The sequence below is a fragment of the Meriones unguiculatus genome, chromosome 4, assembly GCF_030254825.1.
Source record: "Meriones unguiculatus strain TT.TT164.6M chromosome 4, Bangor_MerUng_6.1, whole genome shotgun sequence".
NCBI lineage: Eukaryota > Metazoa > Chordata > Mammalia > Rodentia > Muridae > Meriones > Meriones unguiculatus.
Window position 1 is genome coordinate 61,050,692 of NC_083352.1, and position 18,401 is coordinate 61,069,092.

The window sequence follows — 18,401 nt, forward strand, 5'->3', positions numbered from 1 at the left end:
GAACCAGCTGCCTGCTGCCATGCCTTCACACCATTATGGCCTCACTTACCTCTGGAACCATGAGCCAAAACAAACTTTCTTCCATAAGTCGCTTTTGATTGACCAACAAAGAGTAATTAATACATAATAACAAATTTCAAAAGCTCTTGGAACCAGCCATGACCAACTCCGGTCACTTGATGCCTCTCATTGTGATTTCACCGCTTTGTGGTGGACAGGTCTTTCGACACATGACATCATACCTTAGCAAGCTACTCAAATGCTTCCACATAAATGCCATCCAGGTAAAACAAACATGAATGTGCATATACAGAGCAGAAGGGGAATGTGAGCATGCTCAATGAATACCAGAGTAGGTCCTAAAAGCAGATGCCTTTCCTCTCTGCTGTAATGTGCAATGCTCACAGATAAATTGGAATAAGCACAAAGCAAGCATAAACAGACAAATAAATAAAATGAGGAATTAAAGACTAAAGCACTCTGATCCCCTCTCAAGGTTTTCAAGTAATTTTCCACTCTGATTAAGAACAAAGACCTCTTTGTGTACTGGTTTAACTTTGAAACAATTTGAACATCAGGTAGATTGCTACTGAGTAAGGGCAGAGTTACTCTAGGGATGAAATGATAAGAGAACTATTCTAAATACCTGCCAGGTGCAGACACTGCTCTCAGTCTCTCTAGTAAAATGCATGGAATGGTCTTAAGCTATCTAATTTATAAAATGAATCATATGACTTAACTAGCTAATATAGTGAAATCATATAATACCCTTTGACAACTCACATTAGAATTCACCTTACAACTCTAGCAGGGCTCCTAATGTCTAAAACAATCTCCTTTGAATAATACTAGAAGTTGGCTTTAGTTTTGTGGCGAGATAATAGTTTGTGGCTTGGCCAAGAATCATTAAGAATGAAAAAATCACCCAAAGGCCAGCACTGCCTTAGTGCTCTTAGGAACAAGGAGCATGGATTTCCTTCAAAGGAAATAGTCTGATCCCCTCTTCTTGGCTGTTCTGCTTCCCAAGAGCCTTTCTGTAATTAGTAAGCCCACACAACACTATGCTGCCCTTTCTTAAAATGTCCAGAGTTGAGCACATATGCTTAAGTATATGAAAACAAGACAATACCTCATAAAATATATATTTCAGTTAACTGCATTTTGAAGATGTCTTGCAGCTAAACCTTGTTGGATTTTTTGTTGTTGGGGTTTTTTTTGTTTGTTTGTTTGCTTGCTTGTTTGTTTTCTGCTGTTGTTCAGCCACATGAGTCTCTAATGTTAAAAACAAACAAAAAGGCCCAACTAACTTTACAAAAATCAGCAGGGCATGCTGCTGAATGAGAAAATATATCTCACAGCACTACTTCCAGTGTTTGACTTTTCTCTAGACAGTCAAGGAGCTACAAAAACTATCTGCTTCCCAACTTGAGAGAACGCAGGCCATTTCAAGAGTTCTGTTCACTAATTTCTGGCATTCTTAATTCATCACAGCTGGAGCAGAAAAAAATCCTTCATTCAAAAATGCATTTTCTCCACTAAGCATACACTTAAAAAATGTTTCTATCCTTTTAAAGCAAAACATTTTCTTAGGCATGAAACAAGAAAACCACTACCACCAGTAAAACAAGTTTATCCCCGCCCCTAAAAGATTCACGGTCAAAAGGTGAATTTCCTTCTCTGGCTTCTTTCATACCAAAGTACCTCCTCTTGGCTCTCTCTGCCTTTTCCAGTCACAAGTCCTCTCGCCTTTTCAAGGAGTAGTCTACTACAAAAGAAAGAAGGGAGTGGCAGGCTCTAGGAGCAACACAGGAAGTCTGCTTTCAGAAGGCACTCTCCAAATGCAAGCAGGAACAAGGAGCACTCACCCAGGGAAAAGGCAAGAGTCTGTCAGCGGGTTCCACAGCCCAGCACTTCCGGAACGCAGCCCTTGCCTTCGCCATTAGCCACTGTAAGTCATCTCCACACTGGACTCAAGCACAAACATGTTTACTCTTAAGTACCTTACTCACCACACAAGTGAGATTTTGAGCTTGGCAGTAGTTCTCCCATGACACAATGATGACACAAACCTGACTGCAGCTATACCTGCCTTGCCTCCCACAAGCCATTGGCAGCAGACTGACAGACATGGCAGTTACTTAGTAATACTTTGTGGTTATCTCTCCCACATCATTCACAGAGGCAGACACTGCACTGCCATAACTCCACAGAAGCTCTTCATTCCTCCCACAAGTTATAGTCCACATGGTAATTTCCATTATTACACAGAGGAACAAAATACTGGCTTGTGCTTAGCAGAAGGTAGTCATTCCACAAGTCTTTAGAGATCCTATTACTAATCTCTTTGTCCTTCAGTCTTAAAGTCACTACTCCATGTTTCAAAGGAATATGATAAGCAAGAAAAGAAGCCTGAAGAGCTTACTCAGATCTTCAGCCCTCACAAGGATGTGCCAACAGCACCACTGTTAGTGCCTAATGCTGTCAATCACTGTCAGCAGTAGATGTGGAAGAGAAGTGGCTAAGATGTGATGAACACACAGTTCCTCCAGAGATGCCAGAGGTGGGCAGGGGTGTGCATGCGTGTGCATGTGGGTGTGCATGAGAGAGAGACAGACAGACACAGACACACACAGAGAGAAAAAGAGAGACAGAGTTTATAATCTTAAGCTAGCTCTAATTGCTCACTCAGGCTGACATAAACTTTCAATGGCATTTATAATAGACTCTGTGTACTTCCTCTCCTTTGCCATTCAAAGCACTCAGACAAAAAAGATAGGTAACAGGTATTAAGTACCTTCATCATTCCAGGAACTGTTCTGAGAATTTTCTGGCATTTAATCTTTATAAGAACTCCATGTCCATTCGACAAACGATGAAAATGAGACACATCCTAGTAGTAAGTGTGACAGAGCTGGGATGTGTTTCCACAGTCTGACTTTGGGGACTCGGGGGTCTATGGGGCTAGCACCTTCTAGGAGATTCATGAAGAGTGATACACCAGGGATGGTTGATACCTATGGAAGGCCTCCCCTTTTCTCAAGAAAACAGGAGAGGATTGGGAGAAGAGTGGCTATGGCTAAAAGGACTGGAAGGAGAGAAGGGAAGGGAAACCCTGAAAATCAACAGAGTGGTCAAATGGAAAATTGCATGGTAATGACATAAATGAAGAATTTAAATGCTGATCCAGTTTCATCAATATTTGTGTTACTTTGGGCAACTGTCCTTTTCTTTGACTCAAAATTACGTACATAGAATTTTGGTGTGTGTGTGTCCATGCATGCGTGCAGGTCCTGGGTGTGGGGAGTTTACAAGACGAGATGAATATCCCATCTATGTCTAAAATTCTATTATACCCTACTATCAACTAAGTTGATTAGAATATTATGTGATATCTTAAAGTGTTCAAAAAAGGTCTTAAGAATATAAAGCAAAAGGAACAAACAAGCAAACAGTGACAACAAAACATGATTTCTGTTGGATGAAAATAGAGCTTACAACCAAAATTACCTGGCAAACCCATGGCCAGCAGTAAGAGCTCAGCTTAAGGCAGTGAGGTAGTACCCACACTAGCTGGCTGCCTGAGGAAGCACACTAGTGTGACAGACTGGGGAGAGCTGCCAATGTGTAAACTACATTCCTATGTGCCAAGAGCAGCATGCCCACGAATGGAAGGGGTAAGCCACATCTCTTGGTGACAATAAAGAGCAGCATCTTCAGAGTAGGAGGGAGGGAGTCCACAGAGTAGAGCTTGGCAAACCACTATTCAAGCTTCTGACAAAGCTTCTTAACCAGCTGGTAGAACTGTTCTTCCTTACTTTAAAAGTTGTTTGTTATTTCAACACGCATACCCACATGAACACACATACGCCCGCATGCACACACACACACGTGAACACCCATGAAGAATTTAAAGTCCACCAGCTCAGAGGCATATGGTGAAGAAAAGGGCTCAGATGCTTTGGGGAAATGTAGACAGAAGTGCAGGCATTGGGAAGTGGGTAAGAAGACAGCTGCAAGTGTAGAGGTGAGCTTTTCCGGGACTAGTGAATTACACACAGCTACTATCACTAAATCATGCTAGGATGACTCCTAATATGATAAAGAATTCAGGGGATTTTCACAAACTTCCTTGATAATCAGAATGAAGTGTCTCAGGACGTTTCAGAAAGAGAGGTAGAAAAAGTCTCTAGTATCAAGGAAGGAGACCTGGGTGCGAAAACCTGACTGCCTGAGTGTATCAGGGTAATAAAGTGAATTATATGTATGAACTAACAAGAGTCACTGATCCTTTTTCTTTGATTAATTAAAAACTCTACTTCTGAAAAGAATACTCCAGACTAATAAAGATGTAAGGGAGGGAAAGCTGACTGAGCAGCTCTGTCCACCAGTCACATCAGGAGGGCAGCGTAAAGGCCCCTCTGCTGTCTCCAGGCCACAGTCCCCTAACAACACGTCACCATCCTCTCATGCTCACCAATATTTCAAGAAGACCAGAAATACCAGGAAGGAAAGAGTGCCCAGAGTTTCCTGCTGGACCAGCTTGCCAGTATCATGGCACAGGTAAGAAACCCACAACAGCAGCATGGACAAAACCATGAGCATGTTTTACAGCATCACTATGTGACTCTCCAAAACCCAAACGAGCCCAAGATGGCACACCTCTAAAAGTTTATGTGACCTTTTATAATCCTTCTTTGGTATGGAGACTACTAAGAAACAGAGATAGTAGTTAGGCATAAAAATGCTACATCAAAGGCCTACGCCCTTTCTTAGAGCACTCTGGATTTCACAAAGTGGAAGGAGAACACTGACTCCCACCTGCTGTCCTCTGACCTCCATGCATGCACCACAGCACATGCACATGAACAAAGACACAAAGACACAAAGACACACACACACACTCAAATAAAAGTAATGATTTTTTTTCTAAATTATACAATTTCAGCTAGGTATGATCAAACATCCCTATGATCCCAGCACTGAGGAAATTGAGGGAAGAGATAGAATACTGAATTAAGGCCAGCCTGAGCTACATACCAATACTCTAGCTCAAAAAGTTCTATTTTCAATATTCCACCAAGAAGAGCTCTTCGGGTATTAGGGAAGGAGAAACCAGGTGTGCTGGCACAAACCATAATCCCAGCTATGTGGAAACCAGGAGGAAAACATCAACCCTTGAGTTTACCACCAGATTGGACAACATAGCGAAAATGTGCCTTTAAGATAAATACTGATTAAAATTAGTGATCAAGGAATGAGTTCACGAACTATGAATATCTCATGAAATGTTAAGCTGCAAATGTCTTCCTTCAGCAGACTTTTACACACAGATGTATACAATTTCCTATCATTCTAATTTTCACAAGGAGATACTCAATGTCCATGTTGATTTTTCCATGATGTAACACTCAGTACTATGCCTCTGGTATAACTATTAATGGATTCATCAGGAGGGTTACAGGAGCGCATTAGGAAAGTCTACTGCTCCGTAGAGACATAATACAACATGAAGAATTACAACAGCATGCCTAAAGCCATAGGCCAGAGAATCAAGTTTCCACATTTTATCCCTGCATCCACTTTCATATAACACGGTAACAAGAACTCTCATTTAACATCAATTTCACATAACAAGGTATTATAAAAATCTGTCCTTAGATACTGCACAAAAGTGTATTCTATGGTGCTTTCACCTGTTCTCATAATACTGTTAAGATAAACTTTCAGTCCTCACCTAGTACTTCTGACCAAACACCTAAGTAGGCATAAAATATAAAAGAAAAACAAACAAACAAAAATGGCATGCTTGCTCTGTCCCTTGTTAATAATATGAACCCTGTGATTATAAGAAATAAGCTGATGAGCACGGCAGCATACAAGAATACACAGTGAAGGTTGAAGGTTGATGCTGACCGTGGCTGTGCACATAGTAGCTCCTGGTACTGGTGTCTAAAGTGATACTCTTAACAGCTTCAAGAAGGAGTTATTACTACAAGTATTTTACAGAGAAACAGAGGGATTTTTACTCAGGGCAATATTTGCAGGAAATGGCCATGTTGGGCTATGATGGAAAGTACTTAAAAAAACATATACAAGATCTAAACCCTACACAAGATTCTGCTCATTGGCATAAAGTTTGGTCCTATAAGAAAGATGTGCAGACACTAGCTTGATGAGACTCCAATCGTGGTAAGAGCTTCAATTAGTACCCTTAACTCATGTAAAATTACCCATAATGATCTAAATGACTTATCTTCCCACATGGAAAACCACAAGGTCTCTCTTAATTCTTCTAATATGATGGTGCCAACAGAAAGAATGGAGGATGAAGTTCCCCTCCTCCTTTCGGTCCCTTCGGAATTCTAAACAAAAGTGAAGTTGCCCGGGAGTTCATCTCTTCACTCTTGCAATACTAACTAACAGTTTAAAAGTGGCACACATATCTTCATTTTAAGTGTAAGCTTCTGTACTAGCGGGAACTTCTCAATGACTCCTTGCAGGGTATCTAAAGCCCTTTCTCTTTACATGCAAATAATTTAAAATATAAGTATCGCAGCTATTTATTCTCCTCCTGTCTAACATATGTGTAGGTCTTATTTTCTGGACCCTTGGACTCAAACCACACTGAAAATGAATCACTTTCACTGAAAACATTATGAAATAGAAAATGAAAATGAAAATACGTAACTTGTTGCTACTCAACTCTTTCTTAAATAAGCTGGACTACTTTCACTGGGAAAAATAGGATTACCAGGAAAACATGAAGTAATAAGCAATGACTTATAAGGAAAACTTATAAGTCACATGAGCACCAGAACCTTTCCAGAGAAGATTTTAATCCAGAGAAAGTGTGTAGTCAAATTCTAGATAAGCTAGAGAGCAGAACACTGACTTTTGGTATAAAGAAAATAATACAGTTACAGGGTTGGGATCTGAAACACCTGTTACATACAAAGCTGGTTACAATGGCCAGCTCATTTGGTAATGTGGGGAAAGATTTTGCACTCAAATATTAAAGTGTACTGCCATGAGTTCAAAATCTCGCCTACATTTTCTAAGATCTTATTTATATAAAGTTTTACTTTACAGAAGTTTTTCAGTTTCACGAGGTCCCATTTATTAATTGTAGATCTTAGAGACTGAGCAGTTTGTGTTCTGTTCAGGAAGTTGTCTCCTGTGCCATTGAGTTCGAGAGTCTTCCCCACTTTTTCTTCCAACAGATTTAGTGTGTCTGGTTTTATGTTGAGATCTCTGATCCACTTGGACTTTAGTTTTGTGCAGGGTTATAGATATGGGTCTATCTGCATTTTTCTACATGTGGACTTCCAGTTAGACCAACACCTATTGTTGAAGATGCTATCTTTTTTCCATTGTATGGTTTTGGCATCTTTGTCAAAAATCAAGTATCCATAGGTGTGTGACTTTATTTCTGGGCCTTCTACTCAATTCCATTGATCCACCAGTCAGTTTCTATGCTATTACCATGCAGTTTTCATTATTGTTGCTCTATAACACAGCTTGAGATCAGGGATGGAGCTATCTCCAGAAGATCTTTTATTGTACAGTATTGTTTTAGCCATCTGGATTTCTTGTTATTCCATATGAAGTTGAGAGTTTTTCTTTTAAGGTCTGTAAAGAATTGTGTTGGTAATTTTAGGGGAATTGAATCTGTAGATTGCTTTTGGTAAAATGGCCATTTTTACTATATAAATCCTGCAGAGCCATGATGCGGATATTAGCCATATGTTATATAATAGTCATCTACAGACCTAAAGAAGCTAAACACTAAGGAGGACTCTAGGTAGGATGCTTAAATCGCATTCAGAATGGCAAACAGGATAGACACCAGAAGCGGCAGAAGAGAGGAAACAGGATGGGAGTCTACTATAGAGGGTCCTCTGAAAGGATCCACTCAAAAGGGGATCAAAGCAGATGCTGAGACTCAGGGCCAAACTTTGGGTAGAGCACATGGAGTCTTATAGAAGAAGAGGGGGATAGGAATAGCGGGAATGGAGAGGACAGGAGCCCCACAAAGAGACCTACAAAGCTAAAAGATCTGAGCCCAGTTGCTCAGATGTGGCCAATTGACAGCTCAGTCTCCATGTGGATCTCTGAGTGAGGGGAGCAGGGGCTGCCTCTATAATGCGCTCAGTTGACTGTTCTTTGATTACTCGCCTTTGAATGATGTGGCCTTGCCAGACCACAGAGGAAGAGGATCCAGGCAGTCCTGATGAACCCTAACAAGCTATGGGCAGATGGCTATAACGAAGAACTCTCTCTTTCAGTGGACTAGGGGAAGGGGATGGGGGAAGAGGGAGGAAGGGTGGGACGGGGGAGAGTTGAGGAAGGCAGCTTAAATCGGGGTATATAGTGAATAAATTGTGAAGAAGAAAAAATAATAAAAATTAAACAAATAAAGTTCTACTTGATGGGAAAGTATATTCTAAAGGAAAAAGATGAGGAAAGAAGTGTACACATGAATGCACACTACAATATTTCAAGTACAAAAAGCCTGCTCCATCAATACCATTCTAGTTGAGACCATTATTCTTAGAAGATTAGCATCTACAGGCATTTCAGAGATATTATACCTTAAAACCCTGGGAACAGTAACATCAGCAATGAACGGTGGCATCCGTAATCATGGCCTATACTTGCCCAGAGAAGAGGGTGTCCCATTGACCTGACCTGTCTTTCTTTCCAGATTTGTTGATACAGGCATGGCAGCAGCATTCTTCCCAGCCATCACACCCAGTACAGCCAAAGGTTTCTAACCTGAGGGGGTCCCTGGAAACACCACAGCAACAACCTGTTAACTGTGTCACCCTTTCAGGAGGCAGCCAAAGTTACCCTCTGACCTTCTTCTCCCTCAGGTTCCCTGCAAGGGGAGATTCCTGAGTTTCAAGACCAGGATTAAGAAACTCATATGAATCAACTGCCCACCTAATATAAAAAATCTGACAGGAAAATGTACTGAAGCTCTTGTTTTTAAGAGAAGAAACATGTAAGGTAAGTCCTATTGGGACACGGCTCAATATAAGAGCACTTTCCTAGCATATACAAAACCCTGGGTTCAATCCACTGAAGTTCTGTTGACTCTTAGAACAGACAGCCAAGTACACTCAATAACCTTCACTATTTGTTCACGTTCACCTAAGTGGCTGGTGTGAGGTAAGTGCTGACAGGGCTGGAGAGAGAAGCAACCTCCAAGGGAAACAAGGCATATTTGAAATGAGGCAATTAGTCAACTCCAAATCTTCCCTGTGAAACAGTAAAAGTTAAGGGGGAAAAGGCAAATTGCCTCAAATCCAGAAAATAGACACAGTTTATAATGCAAGTGTTTTGACTGGTTCTACCATTATCAAAAAGCAAAAAGTTCCCTGGAGAAAAGTTCAAATAGGTCTTGGCCCTAAAGGCCTAAAGGCACATTAACACAGGCTCTGGAGCAGTGAGTGTCCTTGAGGCTTCTGCTGAATAAACACACAGACACACAGAAACACAGACACACAGACACACACACACACACGGGAACAGTCTTCCTTCCACATAAAAGAACAAATAGTTCAAATTCTCTACTGTCCAGGACTGGGAAGTTGGGCTGTGAACCACAAATGTTTATGGCATTGATGGAGCTCTCTCCAATTAGAGAGCTCCAAACTGCTGACATCTTGACTCATTAGTATACTGACCAAATTAGTATACTGACCAAAAAAGAATAATCAATGTTAGAGCGTTTTGTGGTAACCTGGACTTAGGGGCCCCACCTCAGAGAGGTAAAAGGCTGCACAGGAGACACAGCAGGGCCCAACCAATCCTAGCTCCTCTTCCTTCCTTCACTGTTGCTCCTCTTGGACGTTATTGCTAGGGAAGAAAAAGATCAGAAGCTCATGACTGGCTCTAGAAAATATAGCTGTTCCTTGCCTCACTCTCTCATTTTAAAGATGATATCTGAGAAATGGGTGACATGTCCTAAACCCTAGAATTAATGTGAAGTACAAGAAAATACACTGCTTCAACATGTCAATCTCATGGTCTGTTTCCAGTTACAAAGGGAGAAATTTTTTTTCATGAATATAGGATTTACAGTATCTATACCCTGCATAGCTAGGAATCAAGGGAGAACATGACCAGCATCTCCGAGATAAAAGGCCATGCATATTATGAGACTTCCTATCTCTTCCTCCATGTGAGAACAAGGACCCTCTGAATAAGGCTGAAGAAGACAGAGCCAACGATGGTCAGGCACTTCAGCCGAACAAATGAACAAATAAAGGCCTGCACTCTCCCTTGCCCACTGCATTTCCTTGACTAAATATAATTAGGGCTTCAAAAATAATCAAGGCTCAAGATCAACGATAGATAACCTGTACATATTTCTTCCATGGAAGAACACGAAAGTCAACCAGTATAGACAACTGAAACAGTACTGCCACAAAAAGGAAAACACTTCTCCCTTAATTCTAAAGATCCAATAATCTATGATCACTATCGCTAATGTCATGTTATATTCTGCTGCTCCAAGTCCATGGCCTCCTCAATTGTTAAATTTGCTCCATAGATTGGATTCCAATTGGTCACAGAGAGTTAATATAAGGAACAAGGATATTATGATCTCATGGAGCCAAATAATGTGTTGTTAGATTAGACTCTGAGTTACTTAATCATTCTAGATGAGTATATGAAAGCTTCAGAGAGAGACAGAGGGAGGGAGGGATGGACAGCCAGGGCCCAAGTTTCCCAAAACCTAGCACAAAGATCTTCCTATGACACTTGTTGTCTCAGACACAGGGCTAAGGCAGAGTCTGGAAACAATCTCTGGGTTCTACAGTCACAGTGGCCTAATATGGGCAAAGACATGAGAACAGAGCAACCCACAGCCCCTGTTCATCAGCTCTGCTAAGTTTTATCAAAGGAAAGGAACCCAAGGCAACCTAAACAAAAATTCTGAATACAGAAAAGAAAGGCAGAGGCAGGAAAGTAGAGTATAGAAGACCTACCATCCAAACATCTAGATCTAACATAAATAGCCAAACTACTACATTCTTAGTGGAGGTCATTAGAAAATCAAAAATAAGCTGATACAAGTATGTCAATTCAATTTGTAACCAAGTTCATATATAATTATATAAGACTTCAGATACTTTCATAAAACTGATTCAATATAAGATAGAAATTATTTCTACACTGGCCAACAATGGACTTCCTTTTGTCTATAATCTAGCTTCTGCAGACAGATGTCCTTAGTCTCTTTCCAGAGTTATGAGGACCTGAGACAGGAGGAGAGCTGGATGCCAAGGCAGGATCAGCTAACTTAGGATGTGACTGACTCCCACTGTGAGGCAGCCAAATCAGACCTTAGTTCAGAAGCAAGGTAGCATTGCTCATCTTTGAAACTCCTGAGACCAGGAATCAAATATAACTGTACCAGTCTGCTCTCCTGTCAGATAATTATGGAAGTATCCTTTTTATGCTAACTTCTATTTCTCAATTCAGTATTTTGCTTCTAAAATTTGTTATCTCTTTACCAAAAAAGAAAAACAACGTTACTTTTGTAAAGTCAGGTTATAAAACTCAGGTTATTTGGCATCTGAGGAGACTCAAGAATGGCCACTAAACTTATCCTTAGCTACAACTGAGACCCAGGCAATTTACTGCCACATACTAATGTGCAGACTGACAATCTTTGGCTGTACTTTTTATGGACACTTTGCAGCTCCATCACTTTTAAGCTTTAGAAAATGCTCAGCTATAATCTCTATGGTAAAGTTAGTTATGGTCAAATTCAAAGTCATGACATGAAACACACGAGCTTCCCATTATCAAAATGTCAGAAAATGCAGGACAACATCAAACTTCTATCACCTCATTCCTTAAGTTAATTCATTACTTTCTAAGCCTTTCTAAGCCTTTGAGAGGGCTCAAAGGGTAAAGCCTGATGTCCTGAGTGTGACTCACAGCTATGGACAAGTGATGGCTGCTGGGGGTAGAAGAGTCAAGGTTTCCTTAAGGGCGTGGCTCTTGGAACATCCACCACGCTCTAGTGGGTGGGTCACATCTAAGAATATACTGACATTAATTAGAGTCAATGAATGCTTTCAAAAAATAAAATTAGAAAGGAAAAAAAATTCAGGGGTAGGGAGGGAAAGAGTTTGGGGTGAATACGATTAAATACATTACATAAAATTCCCCAAGAATTAATACATTTTTAAATAGTTTTCTGAAATTATTTAATCTGGGAATCAGATATTGCCCTCTAAAATTATGGTAAAGCAAAGCAGAAGAATTGCAGAAGTAGGAAGACAGCCACTACATCTGCCCCCACAAAAGGGTTTTTAGTCCAGCCTCTGCTTTTGAAGATGAGGAACTGAGAGATAAAAAGTGACTTCCAGTTTTGACATTCAATACCAGAAGGGGTCAACATCTGTTCTTAGAGCCTCTCCTACTTAACCATACCCTAAACAAACAAACAAACAAACAAACAAACAAAAAGGTGGCTTATTTGACAACACTCTAGGCATAGAAACTACACAGTAGTTTCTCCCCTTCTTTCAAGGCATGCCACTAGCATTCATGTACAGTTAAGGACAAAACCCTTCTCAAGGAGATGAGACTATGTCGAAGACACCAAATGTTACTCTATACTTTCTCCCTGAAACCTCGAATGAATATTCAGTCTACCAAAGTCCAATGAGAATGAGCCACAGTCTTATAACAATCCACTAACACTAACAAGTCCACAGAGCACTGTACTGTCTAACACTCCCATATGCATTATTTTATTCTAGTCACTCCACTCTGCAAGGAAAGACATTGAGAGCCAGAGCAGTCTTGGCCAAGGCCACAGATGGTAAACAGTAACGCTGGAAGTTGAACATAGTCCTGCAATTCCATGTTCAGTTTAACAATTTTACATTCTCCCCACCCAGTGTTGATGGTGACTCTAAGCCAAACACAACAGCAGACCAAAGGACTGAGTGAACCCCACCCTCAGACCAGCTAAAGCCCTCGCTAGAGCACAGAACTTCAAAATTGACGTTTTCCGGGGTCATTTTAAGCCCCTGACTATCTTCTAAGAATTCTGTCCTGGTCAGATGATCTACAGCAGCAGGGGCAGAGCTGGACCTGTCAAGTACACTGGGCTCTGGGTGACATGACCCAGCTGTGCAGGCGGCTCCCTGAAAGCAAGGACACTCCCAAACATTCCAAACCCCATGAAACTAACTAGAAGGAGGGACCTACAGAGACCCTAGCAAACCTGACAGAATGTTCTGAGCCACATTTGTGCTTCTACACCAGGAAGATAGTTACAAATAAAATCCCTCCAAAACCTCACAGACTCTGCCTTCTTAGAATACACTGGGAACTGGAAGTGCATATGGGGAAACAAGCAGGGATTTCCATTTGATTTTTTTACCACTGGCATTGTATTTTTTCATAATTTTGAAAACTAGATTAAAATAAAAATTAATAGATATAAGGATTGTAACGTGCACTAAACTATTATCAAGGTAAAAAAAAGGCTGACATTAATGACATAAACTAGTAACACAAAATTATTGTTATTGCCATTATAGTAGCAGCGGCTCAGGCATGGCTGACTTCAAAGTTGTTATACAGCCAAGACTGGCCTGGAACTCTTGATTCTCCTGCCTCTAATTCCTAAGTCTGAGATTACAGGTGTACACCCCATTCTCAGCTCAAGAAAAGTATTTTAATCAAAAGTTTTAGAACCACAGTCTAGACATGAGACCTTTACCAATACAACTACAGGATAAAAAGACTTATTTAGAAATTATAATTAAACTTTCCCTGGCTATTACAAAAGAAATAGAACAATTTGGGGAGAAGTAGAAATATGTTCACTACTTACTCTGTGCTAGTCGTTTCCATGAATTTTGCTTAATCTCAATAATGAAAAAGATATCATCCACAAAAGGAGACCAAGGAAAAAGAAGCTATGCACAGTTCATATTGCTGCATAGCTGCCAGCCCTTGGAGTAGAAAGATCCAAAGGGCAAAGCTGGAGCTACAGATAAGCCTATAAAAACCGCCACCACTGAACAGAGAACCTGCATCTAGGGAGAGTACACAGGAACAGTGCCTGCATTGTAGCAGGCCTTTCTCCTAACACCCTGTGTGCATTACACACACATAGTACTATTTCCCAAAGATGCTAACTGGCATGGCATCACAGGCCCAAAACCACACAAGTTTTCACAAGTATTGATGGATTTACACTTGGCTACCCGGACCCCTTCTCTCCTGATCACGTTGCATGGGAGGCTGTATCAGAGAAATGACTGACTGGAAGATGGGGAATAGAAGTGCTACCTGGAGCCTGACAAAGCCTCAAGTATGCTGAAAATGTGAGCTCTTCTACACTCTACTGGGTGTTCCCTAACAAAGTCTTCTTGAGAACCCGACTCAAAGGAGTGCAACTTAAACAATAAAAAAGCCCAAGTTAACATTTATGGAGCTCTTCCTAGGATAGACAAACTATGGCAAATGTTTCACACGCTGCACTTTAGTCTTTACAAGAGCCTCCCTGTGGGATGAGTTCCATTCTCAACCTTATTTAACACATGAAGAAACTGAGCTTCCAGAGTGATTAAGTAACTGACAGAGGCCACGCCCTATGAACTAGATGAAAAATATAAAGCCACGGGCCTGTGACTGCTAACCACTGCACTATGCCTCCCACAAACATGTTTAGTACAATTTCTAGTCCATGAATTCTCTCTGCACTTATGAGGAGAGTGAAATATCCAGGTACAGAAGGTCAAAACACTATACTGACTGGCCAATAAAACAAATGGCATTATAAAGTACTATAAATAGAAGCTAAAAAAATCTGTGATCCACTCACAAAATGCCAATTTGACCAATACATGCACACAAACAAGCCTGCTATGCAATCAGCTAATTCGCCTGAGAACTCGGGGGCTGGTGCTCTCAGGTCTGGGTGGGTGAGTCTTCTAATCCAAGCATATGAAGATGGGGGATTATCAGTGGGCCACACTCACTCATGCCCTACTTACTCTTTAGTGTCGCTGTGGTCCCTTATGTCTGTTGAACATGACAGGGACCTTTCTAGAGATAAACCGCAGAGCTGAAATATATTTTTTCCTTAGATAACTGGGTATCCATTGACATAGCAAGCCTACCCCTAAATTCTAAGATGACATTATCCCATATTAACTACAAAGCCAACTTTCTTTTCAGAGCAGTGACACAATAAAATAAGTGATGAAATAAGAATGGCATCCTTGTGAAACAGAATGTACCACTAAATGAGCAAACTCAAACTAATGGCCTTCTGCCTGCTAGAAGCTTCGCAGAGCTTCTGAAGATGCATTCACAGTCTAAGCACCAAGCTATGGGTAATCCTCTCAGAAAGCAGAGGGGTTCCACAAAGGAAACTGACGCCAGTGTCCCAGCACTACCCCAGAATGAGTACCCTCCTCACTTCTGTCAGCCTTACTGACAAAATAAAAATAATAATAATAAAAAGCATTTTAAGTTTTTTTTCCAAGACTGTCCTACATTGCTTTATATTTGAAATTATATTGATATTTGAAAATCCAAACCCAAGGAATTTTCTATAACGACCTCTGTACATGATCCAGACTGTCTCAGACCCAGGACCACTCAACCCAAATCCCTGTTACCTGTGTCAGCAAACAGTCTGCCCCGTGAATCTGTCAGGGATAGGAGGAGAACGAGCTGTCCCATCTGCTCAGCAAACTTTCATCTTCCATAAGCGCTCTTTTAACGTACTTCTGAAGTTGCTTCTGTGTGAATGCACACTGCTACACACTGACTCCACAGTGACATTCTCCCAGAATGCCACTGTATCCCTTGGGGGCTGCCTGTGGGATAAGAACTTGAAAGAAGTTGAAGGAGCCCGGCCCCCTCTTCCCAGGCTGCCTTCTAAAGAGGCAGCTTCCCTCCAACAGACCTGCTTCAAAAGTCCAGACCCAGTGAAGTCACTGATGACTTCACAAACCTCCCGCTTAACTCTTCAAAAGCCAGAGTGGAGCTAGCAGCAGGGAGAAACAGCAGGCATCTTAGTATAATTGGTGTGGTGGCCGTTTAAGAGGGGGGAAATGTTTGTTCAACACCATTCTAAAATAAGTTACTCGAGCTCTGTCTTTTATAAGAGCACCAAGGTTTCAGAAGTGCTATGTTAAAAAGACAGAATTTCTAATAGCTCCCATATCCTGATTGAACTAGCCTACAAAACAAATTCGGTTCATTTATTTGACAAGTAGTTAAAGATATGTTTGATACACATTCCAGTGGCTAGTATTTTTGTTGTTTCATTATGACTTTGTTTCTGGTTTTCTGCAATTTCCCTGTGAAAATATTTATTGTCCTTTTGTTCAAATTCCACTTGAGTCAGCCAGAAGTGGACAGCCACACTCACAGCTGTCAGACAAGGGCAACAACTGCCACAAAAGCATCTGGGGGGGAACAGGGACAAGAATAATTGAGCAATCTGATCCAGACCCAGCCTCCAGACACAACTAATGGATACCAGATTCTCTACCAGAGCTCCTGAAAGGAAAGGGGACTCAACTGACTACGATGTTTTCTTTGCCTATTTTTCCTTCAACCTTGGCTGTTTTGTAGGGATGGGAAAAGGAAGAAGAACTAAGAGTTACCTTATAAACAGAAACCCATTAAATTACATTCACTCAAAGAAAAATGGAGCAAGCACTTTTAAGAGTGGTTCACCAAAAAAATTATTATACTATCCACACACCAATTTTTACTCCTAAATATGTGCCTAGGCCTAGAGAAAGATTCCAATGTTTACACAGGAAGCTGTGTGTTTTATAATAAGTGAACATCACCATGCTGTTACAAATAACAAAAATATTACTATAAGAAAATAGAGACATACTCTGACATGGGCTCTATTGCCTGCTTTCTAATCCCCCTGACCTACCAGGCCACAAAGGAAGAGGACTAACAGTCCTCATGCGACAAGAAGAGCTGGGATGGGGGATAATGGGGCTCCCCTATTCTGAGGATTAAGGGAGACGGTGGGGATCTGGGAGAAGAGGAGGGACTAGTCTACAATCTGGATGTAAAGTGAATTAATTAATTGATTAAAATATTAAAAAGGAAAAAGAAAATAGAGACATAATTATAATGCATTCATTATATGACTGCTCCATAGCAACTAACCGATGCATTAGGGATTTAAAGTAAATAAATGCATTTCAGATGTTGAGGGAAGAAAAAAACAGTGCTACCTACCACAGGAAACAAAGAGATGACAACTTATGCAGCCTAAACACATGTGAAAAGACATGTGTTTTCATGGACACGTGTCTAATAGAAACGATAAACATCAGCACAGCAGTTACCCTGCCCCAGAAAGAAAAACAGGTGAGAGGTGGTCCTGAGCAGGTCATCCAGGTGGGATGCTTCCATTCCCAGACTGAATGGTGAAACCACAAGCTAATTATTTTCTGCATTGTTTGTTATGTCTACATTACCTGTGTTACTTACTTGAAATCAGCTCTGTGATGGCTACACTTTCTAAGTGTTCAGAATGGAGATTAACAGGAAAAGAAACTTCATTCTGGACTCCCCGCTGCCAAAATCTAAGCAGCTGCTGCTGATTCTACCAAGGTCTCTTTGTCTGGATCTCTCTGTTTGACTGTGTCTCCCCTTGGTCCTTTTTATCTTTCCCACCCTGTCTCACACCCCAGCAACCAGTTCCACACATAAACCTCCTTCAAAGCCTACATTAAAAAACAGCACTCCAGGAGAATGCTTGTGACACAGCACTGCAACTACCCTGTCCTGAGGGCCTCAGCCTGGCTCCCGGCACTGCAGTTATCAGTGAAGCAGCTGAGCTCAGATGCTCCATAAGTTCTTCAGTCAACAAAAATCAGTTCCTAGTACATTCCCACAACTGGATAATAGATTCTCTGACGCCCCAAAATGAGACCTGAGAAACTTACAGACTAATAGGCAAGAGGGACTGGTACTGAAGTATAATATTATGAGAAACCTTAAAGTGCCTAAGTGATTGCCAAGTGAAATCTACTTCACAGATTTGTTTTACAATATAATTAATTCATTCAATACCTCTTCTTCTATCTATTCTAAAGACTATAATAGTGATCTTGGCAAGAAAATGTCACAGTGTTCGTGAAAAGCTGTTGTTAGTGAAGTATTTAAAAGAGAGTAAGCTTTCTATTATAACTCCTTATCTCCAAGTAATATGATGTTCCTAGAATTATCATTACACATATACAATGTTTTAAGGGTACCTTACCATAGTCCATTCACATGGAATGACTTTGAGGATGTTGTAAAGGTAATTCAAACACTATTATTATCGATGATATAAAATTTTGAGGACTCACAGCATTTTAGTAAAT

General features: G+C 40.8%; 1 protein-coding gene across 8 annotated transcripts in view; it reads right to left on the reverse strand.

Annotated features, from left to right (window-relative positions):
• Psd3 (pleckstrin and Sec7 domain containing 3) overlaps window positions 1–18,401 on the reverse strand; it is a 475,055-nt gene that overhangs the window by 283,291 nt on the left and 173,363 nt on the right. Inside the window, exon 1 of one of the 8 annotated variants that reach the window (XM_060381877.1) lies at window positions 15,669–16,458. The exons of the other annotated variants lie outside the window; for them this stretch is intronic. The gene's annotated coding sequence lies outside the window, so the exon portion shown is untranslated. Of the gene's footprint in view, window positions 1–15,668; window positions 16,459–18,401 lie in introns of those variants that run through there. 8 annotated transcript variants of the gene reach the window in all.